Source organism: Gossypium hirsutum, chromosome A06 (genome assembly GCF_007990345.1).
Source record: "Gossypium hirsutum isolate 1008001.06 chromosome A06, Gossypium_hirsutum_v2.1, whole genome shotgun sequence".
NCBI classification, from domain to species: Eukaryota; Viridiplantae; Streptophyta; class Magnoliopsida; order Malvales; family Malvaceae; genus Gossypium; species Gossypium hirsutum.
This window is the reverse complement of record NC_053429.1, coordinates 6,006,832-6,027,105: the sequence shown is the minus strand read 5'-3', so window position 1 is coordinate 6,027,105 and position 20,274 is coordinate 6,006,832. Positions and strand designations below refer to the sequence as shown.

General features: G+C 32.4%; 1 long non-coding RNA gene and 1 pseudogene across 14 annotated transcripts; one reads left to right on the top strand and one right to left on the bottom strand.

Moving 5' to 3' along the window:
* The first annotated feature begins 694 nt into the window (after positions 1-694).
* On the top strand, positions 695-3,068 carry LOC107962473 (uncharacterized; annotated as a pseudogene).
* A 5,005-nt stretch (positions 3,069-8,073) lies between these two features.
* Positions 8,074-19,265, bottom strand: LOC107962474 (uncharacterized). Of its 14 annotated transcripts, none has more exons than XR_005928301.1 (13): positions 18,949-19,261; positions 18,779-18,855; positions 18,107-18,206; positions 17,145-17,754; positions 16,728-17,037; positions 16,546-16,649; positions 16,409-16,454; positions 15,836-15,935; positions 15,099-15,521; positions 13,182-13,219; positions 9,331-9,472; positions 8,761-9,091; positions 8,074-8,683 (listed from the first exon to the last, which is right to left on the bottom strand). It is a non-coding gene; the product is annotated as an uncharacterized lncRNA (long non-coding RNA). The 14 variants fall into 14 exon arrangements; XR_005928308.1 differs by having other exon boundaries at positions 15,195-15,521; XR_005928305.1 differs by having other exon boundaries at positions 13,182-15,521; positions 18,949-19,265.
* Between the last annotated feature and the right edge of the window lie 1,009 nt (positions 19,266-20,274).

Sequence of the window (20,274 nt, the reverse complement as noted above, 5' to 3'; positions counted from 1 at the left end):
AAAATTTCAAGTCAGTAGCTAGAGTAATTTCACACGAGCAAGAGACACGGGCGTGTGTCTCCACCGTGTGCCTTCTTTGATGCATGAGTAAATTGGCAGAATACCAAGGTTTTGGGTAGGGCCAGGCACACGAGCGTGTCATGGCCGTGTGGTGGAACACGGGCCAGGCACATGGGCGTGTGTCTAAGCCGTGTGAAAACCACTACAACTTACATTTCTAATTATATTCAACACGGGCAAGACACACGGGCGTGTCCCAATAGACACTAGGCCGTGTGCGAGCATACAGGCTGCTAACATGGCCATGTCTAGCCTATCACACGGACGTGTCCTAGGCTACACGGGCGTGTGACCCCTTTTTCATGAAAAAATTTTCTAAGTTTCAGAAAAGTTTAAAGTTCTCGGTTTAGTCCCTAATTGCTTCTATTGTATAAATTGAGTCTCGTTAACTCTTATTAGGGACCATATGTATGAATATATGCAATAAAAGTTCTGAAATGATATGTTTGTTTGAATAAATGTTCTGGTAATGCCTCGAGCCCTGTTCCGGCGTTGAATACGGGCTAGGGGTGTTACAACAGCTTTAATGGAATGCTCTATTACGAGTTTATTCCATTACGGACCTATACAGTAAAATTGCCTAATTTTTATTCTGTTTTCTCACCACCGATTACTGATTCGATGTTTAAGGAAACCATCACCACAAAAACTCTCCCCACTTTGCCCTCTCTCATTTTCTCACCTGAAAGGCTCCCCACTTTCTCCTTCTGTTCATTCCATATTCCTCTCTTCCAATTTTTTTGCCCTCTTTTTTCTGCTTTCTTTTTCTTTCTCTCAATAGAGTTTTTCTTTTCCTCTCTTCCATTTCTTTTTCTTGATCTATAAAATTCCATCGATTGTTGGAAAGAGCAGGAGGGTTCTTAGAGGGGGAATTGAAATCTAAATTGAAAACTAAAAATGTTGTGGGTAAACCGAGTGATAAACCGGGCACGACCTTCGATTTCAAATTGTCAATACCTCCTAAGTCATGACCTAAAGATTTTCCCTTCACCCTCTCAACATTTTGCTTCAAAATCATCCATTCGCTTCTTCGATAGTTACAAGGCAATTCATTCATCTCCCCCTTTTTAACTCTAAAATATTTGATTTTTTAAGTTATAGTTCTTTTTAACTTTTTGTCTTGTGTGTGCAGCTTGCAAACAAGGAAAAAATTGAGAAAAAACGAGCAAGACTGTAAGTTTAAGCTTTGTTTGTTTATTGAAATTTTGTTACGTGCTCTTTTTTCCATGAAATTTAATATAAATAATTGTTTTAATTTGATTTAGGGTGGTGCTGATGAATTGAATAGAGGATATTTTGATGATATGTCTGAGCTAAAACAGCACAGTGGTAAGGTATTAACTAATTTATTCTTTTTATATACATATAGGCTATATCATTTGCAAATCTGTTCAAATTAGTTGAATTGCAACTGATTTCTGAGTAAAATTAATGTTACTTTCCGTAAACCTTTTTTTTTCTGGCAGATTGCATTGGCAAATAAGATTCTAATTCCCGGAATTGTAGCAAGGAAGTTTCTTGCCGTGGATGTTATATATTCTGATGGTAGAAAATCAAAGTTGCTGATTATTTTTTATGCAAGTTGCGTTGGTGCTAGCAAGTTGGCTGTCCCTGAAGCATCTTTAGTCTGTCTATCATTTAGAGCAAATTCTCAGGTATGGTTTGCTTTTTCTATGTTTGTTTTGGATTAAATTTATGTATTTCTTAATGATGTTATAAATCTTCCATTTTTTTCATGGTAAGAGAATGTTGAATAGATAGTGCATTGCTTTAAAATTGTGATAAGAGGCATATCAGCGACTCCATGGCAATGGAGGGGTTATCACTAAATTGTAATCATGAAAACAACAAAAACATGAGAAACAAAAGATGTTGTTGGTTACTAACTTTTCTTTTCTCTTGTTTATGGTTATTGTTGTTGATGATGCATTTTAACTCCTTTTCCTTGTTAGGTTATGGTCAATTCTTGAAGCAAGCCTTTTTATGATGCCCTTTAGTGAGTCTAAGAGCGTGCAGCTATATGAGGTTCTATATTTTTGCTATTTAACTTTTCATTCCTTTTTGGAATGTGTGGTGAATCAACTATTCTCTGTTTTCTGTTGCTAGAAAGAACTTATAGTTACATGCATCTGTAGTCAATAATAATAACAAACAAATAAAATAGTGAACAAGAATAGAAGTTAACCATGCTGGTATGACTTATGAGTTATGACTATCCTAGTTGAGCTTATAGCTCATCAGATCAGCCTATAATTAATAATACAGTTGTCTTTTTATTTACTGTATTTGAATGGAAATTCTTGACAGCTGATTTTATGTTTTATATAAGTTATTTGTTAAAATAATCGTGTTTGGAAATTATTATGTGTTGCTAAATGATAATATATTCGCTATTATCAGGTATCTTTTATAAACTCTTGGCTCTTATGCTTGAATCCCATTAAACGACTGCTTCTTCGATTTATGAGGAAATCTAGTGATGGAGGAAAGATGCTCTTCAGAGGCATATTGTTTATTCATTTGGTGATCCTTATTACTTCCGAAAGGAACTTAAGATACTGAACCTTCTAACTGGGTAATCAAAAGTTTCTTATATCCTAATTAATAACATAACTAATATTCATACAGTTCTATTTTGTTAGTCTGAGAAGATGCTTTTTCACTTGTTTGAAGGTACATTTTCTTGCTTGACAAATTTGGTAGAATAAGATGGCAGGGCTTTGGTTTGGCAAAGCAATGGGAATTGTCATCGCTTTTTTATTGCACGAAAGTTCTTCTGGATTGCCTGGAGTAGCTTAGTTCTTACACTAAAAGCTTGTTGGCTCAACAGGATGAACAAGTTCACAGTTTTGAGAGACCTCAATTTTGTTGCAGAAAACCTTGGTGTTGAGTTTTTCAAAGGCACTGTTGTGGTATAATAATCTTCCCATTACTGATGATGTGTAGAGTTGAATGAATTTTGTATTATTTTCTTCAAAAATTAGAATAAATTATATTTATCTCTTCGATATCGAATCGGATAGCGAAGCTGTTGAGGGAGTATTGTTATGGAGCATTGGGATTTGGTGGACAAAGTAACTAAGCAGATAAATTGGCAATTCCAGGGAAACTTAAATTGCCAAATCTTGAGCGTTTAAGGGTTATATCATTTGGTATAATTTGTTTAATCATTTCCTTTAAAGCAATCATTAATGCAAAACTTTCTCATGAACATCACTTTTTCCAATTTTATCATGTAGATAAACAAACATTTTTTGTCTCTTTTAGTTGAAAAAAGAAAAATAAAAAGATGCTCTTTTGGATGCTTTGTGACTTTTTCTTTTATTTGTAATAAAAATTTTGTGTTTAATACAATTAATTAATTTTAGATTATAACACAGGTAAAAAGTTTTATATAAAAATTATGTAAATAACAAACGAAACTTTAGTCGAAATCATAAAATTGAGATAACCTGAGAAGCAATGCGTTCAAATAATAGTATACTATTTTAAAATATAGTAAATAATTTTTTTAAATGTTTTAATATAATTAAATATAAAAAAACATTTTAATATAATTTAATATTAATATGATTAAATTATTTATTTTTATTATTATTAAATTATATTTAATAATAATCTTATTAAAATTTAATACCCATATCTAAAAAAATTCTGCTAAGGGTATTATAGTCATTTTAGTTTTTTTATTTATGCTATGACATATCTATTCCATTCAACCAAACATAATAATACTATTACAATTCTATTCCATTACATTCAACAAAACAATTGAATTACTGATAACAGCCCTATTCCATTACAGCTTTATTCCATTACAGCTCTATTCCATTAGGATTTAGAGTATTAAACCAAGTTTTGAGTTTTTTGTTTATTCAGTACATAAAAATGTTGATTTTTTAAGCTGATAGCTTTGTGTGTGTATATATATATTGCTTTGCATGTGCTTTCTGCGATAATTATATTTGTAGGTGTTTGGCTAGCTCCCAAAATCCAACTTTATTTTTTATACGAGTTTCCTTTTGCGACTTTCACTGCACTTTGTCTCTATTCACATGGTTTCCCTCAATTGGTTAGATGCGTTGGAGTTGGACTCCCGGCTTTGATAGTAGTGATATTCCTTTCTCAAAATTTTGACAGCAACTGGTGCTTATGATAATAGTGTTTACAAAACTGAGTTCACCAGTCGTACTAATCGTTCTGGCCTCATTAGTGTTGCATCTTGTCCTTCAGGAAAGCTAGATCAAATCGAGCACCCTTGTCGGCAATCGAATCGGGTTAAACATCTCTTAGAATCAAAGCTGCTAATGGGGTAGTAATTGCTACTCAGAAGAAATTGCCTTCGATCTTGGTTTAGCTGTTAAGAAAATACAGTGTTTGACACCAAGTGTTGAAGTTGTTTACACTGTTGGGCAGGTTATAGCATTTTGGATCAAGTGTAACATAAAATCTTTCTAAACTCGGATAGAACTTCAGGAAGCAAAGTAAAGCATTGATTGGTTCTCTTTCCATTGAACAATCAATCCACCAAAGCTATTTAATTTCGCTCAAATAACATTTAGGTCGCCTACTTGAGAAGGTCACAATGATTTCTTTTATAGAGACCATAATGATAACGAGAAGGGAAAGGCAGTCTCAGCCTCAAAGTCCCATGCCCAATACGTTAGAGGACCTTGTCTAATATCAACCATGACATCTTCCAAAAAGAACCAACAGTTGCCCTAAAAAACACCGTTGTCTCTAAACTAAAAAGACACTAATTTCAGACATCGGATTGAATAGGGAGCAGCAAAATGATTTGGTGAAGGATGTTATCAGGTAAATGACTAATGAAATCATTCGGGTCCATACTATTATTACTTTTTGGGATATTGACATGTTTGTACGATTTCTCTTGATTATTATGCATGCACTTGCATCTCTTGATATAGGATAAGTTATAAATAGCCTTTGAAGTTGGATTTTGCGAGTATAACTATGGGTTTCGAACTACTGTCGAATCTGCACTTGTTGAGATAGTCATATTTATGTTGGTATCACTTCAGGCAAATATGTTTTCCTCCCGCGAGTTTGATTATCTATCACAATACCTTGGATTGGAACAAAATGGTGTTATTGTACGTGAGCAACAGGAAAAAGCTACTTGGAAAACTGCACAATAAGGAACATCCTTGGATTTTTTGCGCCACACCTCTTCAGTGATGGAACTTTCCAAGTACAATTTATTGAAAATCAGACATTTAGTAAACTTGTAAATTTCTTAAACATTGCACCAGAACATTTCGATATGAATAAGCATTCATCTATTGACGATGAGGTTTTTTATGAGATAGAACGCCAAAAGACACAGAATATCCATTGGAATTATTCGTCTTTTCTACAATCTCATAAAAGTTTTGATACTATAAGTTTGCAACTGGTGTGGATCTTTCGGAATATATGGTCCCAAATATGATCTGATATTGATCTTATGTGCTACAGCTTGGTTCTCCTCGCCTTCCTAAGGGACTTTAGTTTACTATTTATGGAGTATCTTGCTGCTCTATTCTTGCATGCTCTATGTGTGAGTATAGATCCGACTTATATCTTTTTTGGTTGTCAAGCTGATTTACGATCACGATTTTTTCTTGGTTGTCAAGCTGATTTACGATCACGATTTTTGGCTTTCTTATGGTTCGCTTGATTTAATATCACGACCTTTGGCTTTCTGACAACTTATGGATCTACACTCCCAGCTGATTATTAAGATTAGCAGAGTTAAGCTCGTAACCTCCAATCTTTTGAGTTAACAGAGTTAATCTCGTAACCTCCGATCTAATTTACAAACAAATTCTATCTTACGGGAAATACAATTCACAATATTCTGCAATATAATTCTTGACTCCTATATCACACTATCAAACAACAAAACTCACTCGATAAAGCTTCAAGTTAAAACCTGTATGATTAACACAAATTTACCGCAAGGCATTTGCTATGGTGGATCACTTGAATACTTCACAGCAAATGACAACCAGCTTACTGGGCTAATCCCTTAAGGGTTGAAAATTTGCACTAGCTTAAAGAGAGCCCGCCTTGAAAAAAACTGACTTAGAGGGAATATATCTAAATATTTAGCTGTTTACCCGAACCTAAAATTCATTGACTTGACAATGAATTTCAAGGTGTAGTGTCTTACTATTGGGGGTTGTGCAAAAGTTGACATCTTTGCTTTATCTTGGTTTGAATGGGAATAAACTTTCTGGTAGTGTACCCTTGAAACTAAGACTTATGTCCAAGCTTTTGTATCTAGGCTTGTCTGCAAACCAATTGAGCAAGTCCATCCCTGAAACTTTCAGGTTAAAATAATCGGCTAAATATCTCTATTAGTACTTGTATTTTATGAAAGTTGGGGATTCAGTCCCAATACTTTAAATTGGGTCGGGTTTATAAATTATACTAGATTAGGTTTATATTGGGTAGGACTTAAGAATGCTGGGGTGAGCTGCTGGTTGGGGATTAGGTGGGCAGTAGGCTAAGCCTAATGCATATAATATATGATATTAGTTATTAAGTTCGATTAATTTGGTTAATTACTCGCTTTCGAGCCAAATTAACCGATAACTGAACTTTCAAAAAATTATTAACCAATCTCTGATCGAATTAGATTAGTTAACTGACTGATTATTTTTAACCGAAATTTAAACACTCCTAAATCTATTACTCTAATATGATGATCTTTAAATTATTTTTTTTATAAATGTATTTGTTTCAATATAATATGTATTTAAAATGGTATTAAAAAAAAGTATGAATTTGTCAAATCCAAAATTTAAAACTAAGTTCCCAAACGCTACATAAATTGGATAGTAAAATACTTCCAAATATAACATTCATGATTATTTCTAAATCCATTGATTTGTTAAATGCTTATTTAGTAGAAAATTCAAATTTCTTAAATTATTTAGGGCTAATATGAAAAATTGCGTGAAATTTAAAATTTACCACTATACTTCACTCTCATCAATATTTTAAAATTTTAAAATTTTTTATAGGGCCAAAATAACAATTTCCCATTTTAGGGGTCTGACCCCCTGGATGATTTGCCTCTGACCACGAAAGTTTAATTTAATTTTCAAATACATTTATTTAATTTAAAAAATAAAAATTCAAACCACATAATGGGTGTTATTTGAAGGGCAAGAGAGATGGCCTTAAGAGAACTGAATAAAGTGCAAAATCACAATACTATATAGTTTTAACTTGTCAATATTTCGATATCCAAAAAGAAAGCACCCAATTACATCAACAACGGCGTCTTCAAAGTCTCTCTTCACCATCAACATGGGTCTTGACTCAACTCCATGCACCAACTCGTTCCAACTGAGGCCTAAAAGGGAGGGGGAAAAATTCTGAGATTAGGAACATAATTTTATATCATTGCAGCGAAAATTGAAGGCTTAAGGGACAAAAACCAAAAAAGGCCCCCTACACTTTTCCAAAAAAATCAATTGAACCCCTAGACGTTAAAATTATAATAAATTAAGCCCTTTTATCATTAAAGTTATCCATCAAAGTTACAAAGCCAAAAGTGCCATTTTTTTGCTGGTTGTTTTCACCACATGGCAAAAACTAGTATTTAGGGTCTGTTTATTTGCCAGTAAAATATTTTCCGGAAAATGATTTCTAAAAAGTGATTTACTTTTCTGGAAAATGATTTACTAAAAATATTTTCTGTTGTTTGGCAGATTTCCTGAAAATATTTTCCGTAAAAGTTGTTTTTATTACATATATTAATAAATTTATATACATATTAATAAATTTTTATATTTTAAATTATTTTTACATATATTGCAATGATTTATTTATAAATAATTAAATTAAATTAAATATATAATAATACTCAATTATTAAGCTACAATATTAACCTTCATAAATTGAAAACAACCAAATTCAAATAAATTATTTATAATTGTGTTAAAAAAATAAAAAAAAAAAGGATTAAATAATTATAAATTAGCTTCCAAACCACAATTAATACTAGAAATTAATAATATTATCCAAATGCATAATTATAGTAGTGCACCACAAAATAACAACATTGTCCAAGTGCATAACTAAATATTACACCACATAAAAGTATCAATATTTTCAACCTTGGGAAAATTTTTGAAGCCAAATTTTTTTATGTTTCTTATTTTTAACTAAAAAAGCTTTGGCCTCAGATTCATGACTCACTAGATAATCAAACACAGAACACAAGAAGTCATCATGAAATCCTTCTTCCTCCATCGATATCGCTTGTTCGTAAAGTTGTCGTGTCTTATCCGTAGTAAGTTGTTCCAAAGCATTAGCAATTTTGCCAAGTTGTTCACCCATAAATTTAACTTGTTCATCAACGACACTTTCTTAAATATTTTTTCCTTTACGTTTGGATGTGCCAGATGAAGATACATTTGTTCTTACCTCTTCATCCTCTTCATTGTAGCAGTCTATAGGCACTGAATCTTGGTTAGCATCATCCAAATCTGTCGACAAATGTTCTGGAAAAACTCCCTGTTGCCATATCTTTGCCAACAACTAAAGCCATTTCATCATAATGATCAATGCTTTTATTCAAAAATGGTTCATACTTCTTGTGTGCCTGTTGGATATTATACACAATTAGAATAAAAGTATAAAACAATTGAAATATACTTAACATATATATACATATATTACCATCACTGCTGCATCATATGTCGCTCTATCACATGTGATCATTTTCATGTTATCATCCTATCCAAAACCACTTTCACCTCGAATTTTGTATATAGTTTGCCATTAATTTTTTACAGTCCTCAAATGATTTTCCACATGCTTCGCATCGCATTGGACTTGGAATCTTTCAGAAATAGCTTCGACAACTCGTTTAATAGAAACTGTTTTGAAAGTATTAGAAGGCTTATTTCTTTTCTGGGCCTCCTCTGCTAGAATTTCAAGAAAAACATGTTCCATCGATTTTGTCCACCTGAATTGCTTGGAGGTCCCTTCTTTGTTGCCCTTACCCATTCTACATTAATAATTTTCATTGTCAATCATTGCGATATCCAACAAGCTTAAAACATAATAAATTCAATATCTAACAAGCTTAACATAATCAATATCTAACAAATTCAAGACATAATAATTTCAAAATCCAACAAACTAAAATTTTAATATCATTATCCAACAAACATTAACAAAAAAAGAGCAATTTTAATACTAAAACATACATAACATAGAAACAACAAACCTAAGACCTAAACCTACCTAATATTCCTAGCCATATAATCAGTCCACATAATTTGTTCAATTTCGTCTCTCTTAGCAGACCATTCTCTTGCTTCTTCTTTTTCTTCTCGCTCCATAAGAGTTGGTATTATCAAATCAGACTCAAACTCCTCGTATAATCCTTGATTAAGTAAATCATTAGGATCAACTCCCATGATATGATTATGAATGATACAACAAACCAAAACTATATCTACTTGAGTTTGAAAATTCCAAAATGGTTCAGCATCTAATATACGAAACCGTTTCTTTAAAATCCCAAAAACACGTTCAATAGTGATTTGCAATGATGAATGTCAAAAATTAAAGAGTTCCTTTGCATTTTCAGGCCCCTGAGCACTAAACTCTTTTAAATGATATTGGACACCACGATATGGGGTAATAAATTCATTTCGGATGCCACATCCAGCATTAGCAAGATAATATTTGCCTACAATTTTACAAAACATAATTAATACTAATAAATTATGAGCTTATTAGAACTATTTGGTATTTAATGATAATTATTACCTTCTGGAATTCTTAATCCTCTTAGGCGTGAAAGTGCATCACTTAAAATACGAGAATCATGTGCATTACCTTCCCAACCAGCTAGAACATAGGAAAATTTCAAATCAAATGTAATGGCAGCCAATACATTTTGTATCGTCCCCCCTTTACGGGTACGAAATCTTCCTTCAATGCTAGGTGGAACGGATGCACGAACATGAGTTCCATCTAATGCTCCAATACAATCTTTAAAATAAGGATCAAACCTTCGATTGTTTCTGATTTCACTAGGAGTTGACTCATCAGGTAATCTAATAACTAGTTTATAAAATTTCAAAATAGCTCTCAATACAATCCTAAAGTAACGGTGAACTGTCTCAGTTGATCTATAATAACTAGATCCAATCACTCGAAACCTTACATTATGACCAATTATATGTAAAAATATTACTACTTGCTCCCTAATATTCACAGATTTAGTTAATTGTAATAAACTATTCCTACTAAGAATATCACACAAATTAAAAAAGACAATCGGTCTCATCCTTATCATATTAATACAATGTTGGTCACCACTATATAAAATACTATTAATATAATTTTCTCTTTCATAATCTCGATTCACACGAGGGTGAGAAGTAATTTCCTTCCTAATTTTAATTTTTTAATCCAAAGAGCCCTAAAAGCTAAAACTGAAGCCACGACTGCAGCAATTACATTTTGATGTTGACTACGATCCATCTACACAAAACAATGCCACACAAATATTTGATCACTACAAAAAAGGTGCAAGCTTTTCATAAGATCACATATATGAATAAAGCTACCATGACTAAAGTGCATACATACATATATGAAAATTGATATCTAATACACTAGTAGCTCATGAAGATATCCAAAATTCAAGACTTTAAAGATATATATTTATTAAAATAATTATAACGACTGAAATTATTTTTTGTTAATTAAAAAAGTTGAAAAAAAACCTTTAATAATGTCGAATTTTTATTAAATCTATGTTAGTATAGATTATTTTAGGTTAAATTATGGTTACTGTTTATTTATTATATTTAAATTTATGAATTAAGAATTAATATTTATATTTTAATTTGATATTATTTTATTATTTTATTTTTATAATATCATTAATTCATGCTAAATGTTATTTTATTATATTATTTTTATCTGATAGTAATACAACTAGAATTCATGCTGCCCCAATAGAGAACTAGAAATCAACTAGCATACACCCAATATTAGGCTCTGATCAATACACGAGAGTTCTCAATACCATAGTGAATATGAAAATCTCAACACAAAAAAATCAAAAAAAAGCTAGAAATACAAGGACAATTAGCACATATTTTCGCAGCTCACACATTACTACAGCTCACACATTACACAACTCGCACATCATTGTAGCTCACACATTACACAACTCACACATCACTATGACTCGCAAATTTAGCACATATTTTACCAAAGCAGTTTACACATACCTTATAGTAGCTTTCTACAAGACAGTCACAGGTGTTGAGCAAAAAAAAAATACAAGCCAGCCACAGCCACAAGATACACAGAAGATTAAAATATGCCAGTAATTTTTATAAACTTGAAATTTACACTCTATACTTTTAATTTCAAGAATTTAATTCTTCTCCTTTTTCGATTTAAAAATTCAAGTCCAATTATTAATATAGTTAAATTTATTAGTGTGATATATTAAAATTAAAAAAAGATATTTACTTGATAAGCATGTAACTAAAAAAATAATTTTGACAGTGTTGAGTGTTAACAATTGGACTTGAATTTTGAAATCTAATAAAAAGTAGAGATACTAAATTGTTAGAAATAAAAGTACCAAGGATTAATTTTCAAATTTATGAAAAGTACAGGGATTTTTATGGCTATTTTAACCAGCTAAAAATCAGCATTGGAGAAAGTAAATGACAAAACCAAACCTAGCAAGCAAAAATCTAAAGCTCCCCCAGCAACGTGGTAAACAAATCTGGCTTAGGCCTAACTGGATATCGTAGCATGATTGCACGATATGAATTAACAAAAACATCTTTAAAATAATATGATTTACTTTATCAGATATAACCAAAGCTTATATTTCTCCCTGCAGTGGATATTTATCATCCTATGCATACAAGCCAGAAAATACCAATACCAGGTAATAAACATTTCAAAAACATAAATAAGAATATAACATTAAAGCAGTACAAGCTTTGTCCTAAAAATTTTCATTTCATTGAACTGCATCCATCAAGAGGCATTTGTTAACTTGATACTATCCTACAAATAAATGATAAGGATCTGCAAGCAACTTGTTACAAAATATGCCTAATCTGTCCCTTGATAAACTAAAATCTACAGTACCATCCATAAATAAGAATTATACAACAACCTTCTCATCCATGTTTTGCCTGAATGATGTTATAAGAAAACATGCAGCAATGAATAAATCTTGGGATGAAATGGGCTCCAAAACACACATCGCAGCACTCAACATAAAGGTGAATGTCTTTGAAAGTTTTTTATGTTTCATATTAACATGTTGTTAAGATATATATATATATAAACCAAAATTATATGGTATACCACTATATGTTATTGTTATGTTCATTTGTTTATACATGCAAAAGACAAGAGCATCTAATCTGTGAATCGTAGTGAAAGAAAGTTGAGAACATGTAGAAAGGTAAATTAATTGTATATGCAACAAGACAACCATTGACATTGCTTCAGAGAAAAATACAATTGAATGCTAAAAATAGGGCAGTGAATCTTTCTATTTCTTTTTACAATCATCCTAAAAACCCAATGGATCAAAGATGCACAAACTTTTCTTTTGCTTACTGATCACCAAAATCTGCATTCCCTATGGACAGGATAATTTTTATACAAAAAAAAAGAATGAAATCGATAAACAAGAACCAACTTAAGGTACAGCAACATGGGTTTTAACGAGATTACAAAGCATGGATCAAACACAAAGGAAAAATGAAATGTGTCATAAATTTATCTTGGAGGTTTAAAAACCTAACATTATGCTGCAAAATGATTTGTGATACATTACTGAACCAAAATCAGAAACGTAAACAACCCAAACCATTTCTTCTTCCATGCAACAAGCACAAAGAAAATATGAAAAGAGAAAAAGGAAACACTTAAAACACAAAAATTATTAAGAGGAATCCATGAAGAAGTTGAAGACATTTACAACGATGGAGAGGCTGATACTGTAAAAAAAAAAACTTTCTCTACTGCTCACACAGAAACATGTATTTCACGAAATTTTACCCAAACCCAGAAAAAAAAAAAGAACAATATCTTACCTTAGAAAGAGAGATTTGCCTTTGTAGATTTGCCTTGCCTGAGAAAGAGAGAAAAAGAGGAATGTGATTTGCAAAAATAGAGAAAGGGAGAAAGAAATGAAGAACGGAAGGGAGGGAGAAGATTTTACCTGGATGAAGAGATGGAAAATGTCTTACGGAAAAATAATCTGTAAGACATTTTCCGTAAAATAGAGAAGATTTTACCCATGTTTTGGAAAATATTTTCTAAATGTAAATTATTTTCAGGCTTCCAAACAGCGTAAAATGTGGAAAACATTTTCCGGAAAATCAAATACAAGCAAACAAACATACCCTTAATGTATAAAACATTAAAAAATCAACAAACATTTATAAAAAGTCATAGAAAATCGTATAATATTTTTTTTTATAATTTTCTATTGATTTTATATATAAAATGCATGTTTTTACCACATGGCCACGTGGCAAAAACAGCCTGAAGAAAGCTGGCTGCCTTGGCTTTGTAACATTGACCGTTAACTTTAACAGTCAAAGGGCTTGATTGATTGATTGTAATTCAAATGTTCAAGGGCTCAATTGAGTCAAAACAAAAAAGTTCAGCGAGCTTAATTGATTTTTTGAAAAAGTTTGGGGGGCTTTTCTGTACCCTTTAGCCAAAATTAAAGTATTTTTTATTGATATATAATATAATCATTCTAGTCCATAAAAATAATAATTAAAAATATATACACACATATCCATCAGCAGACCACATCAACAGGAGAAACGATCTCCATAATCTATTACTGGTTTTTCAGATATACATCTGCAGTCTGCAGCATTCATCTTCTTATGTAATTCATTCCATTTTCATTTTTGACTTCTTGCGTGTTGGAGCTTCATCAGTCAAGCACGCAAGAACAAAATCAAGGAAACGAGGAAAAAAACAATACAGATATAATTATCACTCCCAAACCTTCTTACTTTCCAAGAAAAAATACGATTCATATGATATACAAAACCGGAAATAGGATGGCAAAATATTTAACAAGAATTTCCAAATAAACATTTTTGTCCCCTACTAATTACTTTTTCTCTACTTCAAATTCTCTAGTTGTAGGACTAAGTAATTCCCATTTATTAGAGTTATATTCTTAAGTAATATTTTGTCCACTCTCTTACTGATTTCAACAAGCTAATAGCTCACTTGGTAATAACATTCACTATCTCAAATCAAATTCAGCCTATTGAATAAATCTATTCTCACTTAGTAATAGTTATATTTTCTGCACTTTCACCTTGCTTCTTATCATATGCATGTTGCAAAAATTTCTGTTCAGTAAGATGAGGAAACCTTGTAAACCAGTAAAACAAGATGTTGCAAGAAGACAGAAAGGAAGACTAAAAGGAACAAGTGCGGTGATGAAGGTTGTACGTTCCCGAGGCCAGTTAAATCTTCACTTGCCTACAAGTAATGACCTCGCTCTGATATTTTAGGCAGAAACATTGTCATAGTCTACCAACTTCCTAAGTACTTCATCGGGAATTTAAGCCTTTGTTTAGATCAGGATATTTTATTTTCTTTTTGGAACACAAAACTAGAAGCAACTATTAGGGGTAAGGCAAAGCCAGAACTTGAGTTCTAGTTCTCTAAAGGTGCTAGGAGCCTCGTACCCATTTAAAACAACAAATAGAGCACAGCGCATAGTCCTAATAAAACTGAGTCTTGGAGAAAGGAAGACATTTTCACACAATGCAAATACGACGCCTGATTCGTCTACTCCGTACCTTAGCATTACTCAAGTTTTATACACAAAGTTCCAGGCTCACTATCAACTTCTTAGTGACAACAAGAGCAAACAAAATGCAATGACAAGCAGAATTGGCAAATGAAAAATCAGTCAATTTACAAGGATGGGAATAATTAAGATGTGGTAGTGATGTGAAGGGGGCACTAACCTTCATTTAGAGCAAACCAAATGTAATGGCAAGCAGCATTGGCAAATGAATAATTATGATGTAGACATGTAGTAGTGATATGAAGGGGGCTTTAACCTTCATTTAGAACAAAAATATATCACAAATATCTTTGGATCGATATGGAACAGTGATGGCAGATTGATGCTCTGCAGCTGCATGAATCCCTCCCCGCTCGTTGCACCACATATTAAACCTTATGTACTCAAAACTCATATCGATATAGTTGACCCAACCCAAAATACACTCGCCATTGCCCAAACGAAACATAGAAGTAGTTTTTCTCCACCCACGTTCAAGGTCCTTCTAATCTAATTGGAAAACATCGTTTACATCATCATAACCACCAAAAGTAGCACCGTTTCTGCTTATTCCCCCAAGAACGTGAACGTGGTTGCCCGAGCCCTGTTCAAAGAACAGACTTAAATTTTTTGTTCAAACCCGATCCAAATTATATATGTTAAACTCGGGCTCGACCCAATTTTTTTTAAAACTACATATACCAAATCAAACTATGTATTTGACTTGACCTGTTATTATGAAATGCGACTAATATGATTTGGTCTGGTTGTAACTCAAACAGCTTTGTATTATGCTAGACAATAGCTGGTGGCTTTATAACTATGTACTCAATAGAGACTCAAGTACCAAACAATATTAAAAGCGCCAAAAGTACCTAAAATTACTCAAGTAACAAGTTTACTAACCTAGTTACATACCGTAAGACTCAACATACAAAATAGCAACAAAATGACTTTCGAGTTGAGCTGGAGAAAATGGATGCTTGACCATGTATTTACTAAAGTTCCCATCCGAGACCTACGCACAAAAATAAATATAACTGTACGCTGAGTAATATATACTCAATAGTACTAACATAATTTAAATTCAATTACAAACATAATAAAATTGAATAAACAAATAAGTAAGAAGATTAAATATATTATTAACATGCATGAAATTAATTAATATCAACATGCATGAAATTAAATCTTTAACATAGTCTAATTTCTAGCGACTTGTTTTAACAAATCGAATTTCTCGATTTCAATTGAAGTAATTTGCTTCAATTTGATCCTCAATTTCAATTCTAATCTCACCTAAGCTAATCCGAAGTTCTAGTTACTACTCTCTAACCCGTATTTCTCTCACCCGAATTTTCTAAACTCGTATTTTCTTTTCTTCCTCTTAATCTCATGATTTTTTTATTCTTTTCTTTTTCCTACTTCTAGTCCAGACTTTGAGGTGTGACAGTTTCTAAATATATTTAAAGAGAAAACCAACTTGCTTACCTTTCATATATTTTCAGAAATAATTGATTTCGAAAAAACTGGGTGCCTGTATCAAAACATTAAAATAACAATATTCATTTAAAATGAATTAAAAAAACAATTTTACAATGATAATATAATTTTTCTATATTCCTTACTTGCTTTTAGTTCTTGTTGCATAATTGATTAAACCTTCAAATAGATGAAGATACAGTTCTGGCAGTTGCCTACTCAACTCATTCTCAATGTCAATGATGCTAATCTATAAAATAAACAACTTAAGTAAAAGTTAATAGCAAAAGTAAATAGAATATCATAATAAAAAATATTGAAATCTTACTTTTGGTGTTTTATTGTTGTTGTAATGACGGTAAACATTAGAGCAGTACCGTACTACAGAGGAAAAGGAATAGGTTGAGTAACCAGATTCTGCATGCTCGAATATAGATTTAAGCACCGGATCACCTTACACCGCCGACATCCAATCATATGAATATTTCTTTCGCAAGGTATGTAGGCTTTGATCAAGAATATACAACTTAATCTCTCCACGCTTCATCATGTGATCCAGATTTATAATAAAATGGAACTTATCAACAGGTCTCCAAAATAAAGGCGCATCCAGTAGAAATACGGGACTCATATATTTCCTATCCATTTGGACATAGCAAATCAGTAAACAAAAAAATTATAAAATTAATGAAGTAGAACATATGAGTTATCGAACTTTAAAATAAATATATGAAAGATAACTTACAAGTTTTGAGATTTGAGCTGGCCAAGAAACAATGATAATTCATTCGGCATATTGAAATTCTCATAATTTTGGATAACAGATTCGAATGGCATATTGACGATGTAGCTCATCAAAAATTTCAAGTCATCAATATCACCATTCATTGGTTGGTCAGATGCATTCAATTTGGGTAGAAACTTTACCTCCCCACCAAAATTAGTGATGAATATAGACTTTATCGGATCTTGCGTGTAAATGCTCTTGTTACTTTTAGCCCATTTACAAGCCACATCCTTTAAGATCTTACCGAAATCCTCACTAATGTAATTGAACCATTCACGCTCATTTCGGTTACCACTTTCCCACCTCTCCATCTTTTATTTAAAATATGTTACAATATTTTTAGAATATTCTAGTGCAACCAGCCATTCATCTTGATACCGTACAAGATGATGGCAACTTAATATCCAGTCATCGTGATGCTCCACTAAATGTTTGTATAGTTCCAAAGCTTCCTCTTCGTCTTTAAACCGCAAGAAAGTGGAGCTAATTTCTTTTCCTGAAATCTTTAGCACTCCATAATACACACTATCATCCACTTTTATAATCGCACAATCTGGTTCCGACATAGCTGTTGCAAACCAAAAATAAAAATTAAATTAACAAAGGAGACAATGATCAAATGAAGAATTAACCATGGGAACAAAATACATATGCGGTTGACATTTGGTCTAATGGTATCTCCAGGTACTATATCTTGTGTTGCAGTTTACCACTACAATAGCATAGGAGATCCTTACGGACATTCATACCAGTTCAAAGCAAGATTGCTGCAATCTTATGCTAATACTACTAAAGCAGAATATCTTGTAAACAGAAGAGGAAAGGAAAATTTTGAGCAAAAACCCAAAAAGAAAAATTGATTTACTGGCAACTTCAAGGACAAGTAGGATTGAATATAGAAGGGATTGAAAAAAACACACCTGGAATTGGATGAGATTGACCAGCGGCGGGACGGAGACAGTTGAAGGTTGGAGCGGCGAAGGAGATGACAGTAGTGAGCGGCACAATGAAACCTACGGACTTTTGGTGAAAATAGAAACTGATCATTAAAAATATTTAATCCTGGGCTAAAAAATGCTTAGATAAGAGTTTAGTAGAACAATTTATAACACTAGAACGCATTTCCCAGGATTAAGTTACGAGAAAACAATATGGTATTCCCCGTACCACTGCACAGTCACGTTCCTGCTAACACAATTCGCACAATTTTTCGGCTTCTTAAACATGATTTAGGATCTCATTAGATTGAGTATCCCCACTATAGATAATCTCAATATAGTACACATGTATACAGTTCACAGAACACAATTCTAGCAGTAAAGCACATACGTTTCACTAAACACTAATTTAGAAGTTCACACATAAACACATACAGGGTTGCAAACAAATTCGCATAACATAAGAGGTTCACAGAGAGGTTCGCAGAGGTTACAAATATATCACATAAGACAAGAGGTTTGCAGAGGTGTTCGTTAAGGATTTGCATTCATATTCGTATAAGAAAAAAAGATTCGCAGAGGATTCGCAAATCACAAAATCACATAGCATATGGTTAGTGCCCATGCATACAGTTGACAAAAGATTTCCCACACCTGAATTTGCTAAACTGAAGCACTATTGACAACACGAAACGCGCCACGATTCAAACTTGCCTCGCTTTCTTCCCGATCTACACCTTGCAGACAAAAAGTATACATGAAGAATTCGACCACCAGAGAATTAAAGAAGGAGAGCAAATTTGATTAGATCACCACAAGCTTACACTGCCAGAGAGCAAAACGATGCAACAATGAGATCCTTGAGTAGCCAAAACATTCAACAATGGAGGAACAAAATCAGCAAAAGGAAGAAAGAAAATCAAGCAACGAGTTGTAAATGAATAGAAGGGGAGGCACAAAAAGAACAAGGGTTTCGGGGCATGATTGTGGTGAAAATGAAAAGAAATTTGAAGAGGAAGAGAGGAGGAAGGAAAAGAAACGACAGAAAGGAAATCCTAGCAACAAAAGAAAACAAGCGTGAAAGCCAAAATGGAGACAGTGGGAAAAAAAAATGGGGAATTGAGTAAAGTGTGGAACTACAAAAACATTTTTTTTTATTCTTATCCTCTTATAAAAAATAAATTCCAAAACAATTTAATTAATATCCAATTTATCAAAAACCCTCCAAAGGTTTAACATATATTTTAAGGAGTTAAAATTGTAAATAAAAAATACTTAAAAAGCGGAAAAAAATTTCACATTGTTCACACGTGGACTCAAACTCTAGACCAAACGTTAAGCTACCAAAGACCTAGCCACTAACCCAGATGGGTCATTTTGGCATTAAAGCATAAAAATCAACTTAACAGTCCCACCGAACTGCTGACCCAACCAACTAACCTAAATACTTCTAAACCAATTCTGGGGCGTTACATAGGCCGTGTAACTCACTAACTTGCACCTTAGAAATTTATCAGATGATACACGACCGTGTCGCCAAGTCATATATTTCAATCCTAATCTCACTGATTTACTGTGCAAAAATTTAGACTTAAAAAATTGGTTTGGGCAAAAAATAAAAATAAAGTCCATTTAAAAATGGGTCGAGTCTCAAGTAAGCTTTTTTTTGCCCAAACCCGACCCGACCCGACCTAAATTTGCAAAAAAAAAAATCGTTATTTTGTCACTGTTTTATTACCATTTCACTATTATATTGTTATGTATTATTGTTTGGATATTGTATTAGTATTGTTTTATTGTTAATTTTGTTACTATTTTATTTTTAGAGGCACTTATCTTAATGCTGTTTAAGAATAAAGACTTTTTTTTTAATTTACTTTCAATTTGTTGATAAACATTTATTTTAATGTTTTTAATATATTTTATTTATTATATTTTTTAAATATATATAATAATACGGGCAGATCGAGCCGGGCTCAAGTTTTAACTTTTTTTTATCCAGACCAAGTTTGAACAAAAATTTAGGCCTATTTTTGGTGTCAGGTCGAGCTAGGCTGGGCTTATAAAACAGGCCTGAATTTTTGTTACAACCTGTCCCATAATCACCTCTAGTGCTGATCAAGTCAAACTCGAATTCTTTCAAACTTATT